This window comes from Aptenodytes forsteri, unplaced genomic scaffold (assembly GCF_000699145.1).
Source record: "Aptenodytes forsteri isolate BGI_AS27 unplaced genomic scaffold, ASM69914v1 Scaffold189, whole genome shotgun sequence".
Lineage (NCBI taxonomy): Eukaryota > Metazoa > Chordata > Aves > Sphenisciformes > Spheniscidae > Aptenodytes > Aptenodytes forsteri.
Window position 1 is genome coordinate 593,941 of NW_008794490.1, and position 4,236 is coordinate 598,176.

Below are 4,236 nucleotides of genomic sequence, written 5' to 3' on the forward strand. Positions count from 1 at the left end.
GAAAAAGCCCTGTCAGCTGGGGAATAAAAAAAATCAGTGTAAAAAAAAAAAAAAAAAAGAGTAAATAAAAACCAAAAATATTTTTGGATGTACACAGTGATTAAACATCTGTTAATGGCAACTGTTTTCTCTTGAGAAAGAAAATGACTGTACTAGAATTTTTACATTATTTTTAAATATATACAATTCCTGGCCACTTAATAATTTAGTTGCCTGTTTGTGTAAAAAAGTATAAAAAAAATTGTAGAAACTTTATTCTGTTGAAAGATCCATGGAGTTTGTAATGGAGTCCTGTTTTGAAACATCATAAGCTTTTTACATCAGTAAAGATCACATTAGGACAGCGTCTGCTCTGCACTGCAATATGATGATCTTTTGTGTCATATTCTCTCCTCTGAACTCTCTTCTTTATTGGTCACAGAACTTCAGAATTTTCTCTCCTTGAAAATGGTCTCTGCTTCTTCATGTTATTCCAGAGGTATATGATACTGTAAAGTAACAATATGCAGAAAAGATGGTTGACCAAGTCACTGTTAAATCCCATCTTTCCCTATGGCTTTACCGAGAGGCAAAACCAAATGACATAACTGTTCCCTGATTGTATTTCCATTGTTAAGTCAAAGTTACTTTAACCTGCACACACTTAACAGAGAAACAGTGAACATTTTTTGCATGCAAGTTCTCTGTACAGTACCATGGTCAAGAAAGGAGACAATTTCATTTACTGGGTCTTTCCCCCAGACTTTTGGCCCCTTTCTGTTAACAAAGAGGAAGCAAACCTTTAATTTCATACAAGTTTAGCATTTATTCATTATAAGAAGACATTTCTAATATCAAATTATCAGGATATTATAAGAAGTTAAAAGAAGTTGGAGCCATTTTTAATGGTGTTAATAGCTGCAGTTTACATTTGTGCCCATTATCTTCATCAATATGATTTCATTGTGTGGTTAGTGGTGGTAGTAGTAGTAGAGTTTTTAAAATAAATTCTGTTATGGGGTTATATTTTAATGCTTTCAAGAAATGTCAAGAAAGAGACATCTGGTATCCATTACATATAATCTTAGATCATAATAAATGTTAAACATTAGTGATGTATTTTAATTTTGCATGAGTTACCATTCATCTAACTTCGGGTTTGATTTTGCTCTGTAGCTATAAGAGGATAACAAGGCCTTTGAAGTGACAGTCTTTGGTTTTCTCCCTCTCCCTTTATTTGACCAAGATTACCATTCATCTAACTTCGGGTTTGATTTTGCTCTGTAGCTATAAGAGGATAACAAGGCCTTTGAAGTGACAGTCTTTGGTTTTCTCCCTCTCCCTTTATTTGACCAAGAACCTTTATTTGACCAAGATTACAATGGGTTACACAGGTTAAATAAATGAATAGACCTATCATACAAAAGAAGATGCCAAATATAATTAAATAATATGAAGTGTCTCATATAAACTGACAAGTCAAAAATATATATTTCATTTGGTGACTTAAATGCAAATGCATAATTTGGTGACTTTGTAAAAAGTTAACTATGTAAAGCAACTGGTAGACTAAAACAGCAACACTGGAGCTGATACACCCTCCAAATTGAGTATGTATTAATTTCTTATTTTAATGGAGATACTGTTTAGACTGCATCAGACAGAAAGTAAGAAATATTTCTGTTGTGTGAGCAGACTTCCTGGTTTAGACACACAGATGACAGGAGACAACTTGTGAGGTGGATGTGACTAAGTTGAGAAATTGACTTTTTTCTGACTGCAAATAACTGCTGGAGTCAGGCTGGGACACGATGAACGGATAGGCTAGGAAAGCAAGATACAGAGAGGCAATGGGATCAAGCAGGGGACTGTATAAAGTAAAATTTAGATATTTTAATTACAAAGAGTAAAGATGCACTCAATAGAAATAATCCCTTAATACTGATGTGATAACGCACTTGATTCATGCATCCTTCAGTGGCCAAGGCTTTCCATTCTAAAGCTTATTTTGCAGGTATTGTCCATTTCCCTCAGCAAAATCAGTCATAACTCTTCGGAGTGTTCCAATCAAGAGTCAAGGTTCAACCATCCTTTTGCTTTCTAAATGTCATACGCTTAGTTTGTTCATCATCTAGGCTAGCTCTGAAGCAATTCAAATAAAGAGACAAGAAGAGACACCTCAAAGAGGGCATCTCTTCTCACTCTGTGAAAGCTGTTTACAGGTAGTCTGATGAATCAAACACTGAAGATGTTGCCCTTGTGGCACTGACTTCTTAAAGACTAGATTAATCTAGACATCTCAATTTTAGACTGTGAATATATATCAAACAGAAGCAACCCTAAATATCTGGTTTACAGTACATAGCTTATAAAGCTTCCAGAATCAATTGAATATTTTCACTGATTTCAATGAATTTATATTCACTATCTATAAAAGAAAACGGATGTATAAGTACCCAGTGATTAATAAAATTCAATCATTATTCATGCATAATAAATTAAGAATCATAGAACCATAGAACAGCCCATGTTGGAAGGGACCTCAAAAGATCATCTGCTCCAACCTTTCGTGGGAAAGGAAGCCTAGATGAGATTGTCTAGCACCCTGTCCAATCACATCTTGAAAACCTCCAGCAATGGGGACACTACCTTGTCTCTGGGGAGGTTGTTCCAGTGAATGATTGCTCTCACTGTGAAAAATTTCTTTCTTATATTGAGATGAAACCTCTCCTGCTGCAACTTGTATCCATTGACCCTTATCTTCTCCATGTGGCTCCTTGTGAAGAGAGAGCCTCCATCCTTTTTGTAGCTGTCTTTTAAGTAATAGAATACTGTGAGGAGGTCCACCCGGGCCTTCTCTTCTCCAGGGAGAAAAGGCCTAATTCCTTCAGTCGTTTCTCATAGGGCAGGTTCTCCAGTCCTTTGATCATCTTGGTGGCCCTCCTTTGGACCCGCTCCAGTCTGTCTGCATCTTTTTGAATTGTGGGGACCAGAACTGGACACACTACACTGGGTGAAGTCTGACAAGCACTTCACTTGCACATCCCACTAGAGTGGGATGATCACGTCTCTATCTCTGTTAGTAATGCCCCTGGGGATACAGCCCAGGATTCGATTTGCCTTTATTACTGCAGTGGCATGCTACTGATTCATGTTCAGCTTTTTGTCCACCAGGACTCCCAGGTTGCTTTCAGCAAGGCTGTTCCCAGTCACAGAGATCCTACTCTGTTCTGGGCTCTTTGATTATTTCATCCCAGGTGCAAGACTTTACACTTGTCTTCATACTGTTCTTGCTAGCCTACTCTATCTACCTGTCCAAGTCTCTCTGTAAGATAGCTCACCCATCTGATGTGTCCACCTCATCACCCAGTTTGCTGTCATCAGCAAATGTGGTGAGGGCATTTTCAATCCCATCATCCAGATCATTTATGAAGATGTTGAACAGTATGGGGCCTGGTATTGGTCCGTGGGAGACATCATTAATGACAGGTTGTCAGTCCGAGTAAAAACCATTGGTCACCACCCTATGAGTGCAACCTGTTAGCCAATTTCCTACCCATATTGCAGTCCACACATCCAATCTGTATATTGACAGTCTTCAGCCAAACGTAAGAATCATAGAATCACAGAATGGTTGAGGTTGGAAGGGACTTCATCTTGTCCAACCCCCTGCTCAAGCAGGACCACCTAGAGCCACTTGCCCAGGACCATGTCCAGATGGTTTCTGAATATCTCCAAGGATGGAGACTCCACAACCTCCCTGGAAAACCTGTTCCAGTGCTCAGTCACCCTCACAGTGAAAAAGTGTTTTCTGATGTTCAGATGAACTGTCCTGTGTTTCAGGTTGTGCCCATTGCCTCTTGTCCTCTCACTGGACACCACTGAAAAGAGCCTGGTTCCATCTTTACACACACCCTTCAGGTATATATATAGCCAGAATATGGGTATATGTTGTTTATGAATTCCCTAGAATCCTTCTACATTAATCATTTTCACATATAAAGTAACAAATAAACTTCAGTTCTGATCATAGAATCATAGAATCACTGAGGTTGGAAAAGACCTCTAAGATCATCGAGTCCAACCGTCAACCCAACACCACCATGCCCACTAAACCAGGTCCCTAAGCGCCTCATCTACTTGTCTTTTAAATACCTCCAGGGATGGGGACTCCACCACTTCCCTGGGCAGCCTGTTCCAATGTTTCACCACTCTTTCAGTAAAGAAATTTTTCCTTACATCCAATCTAAACCTCCC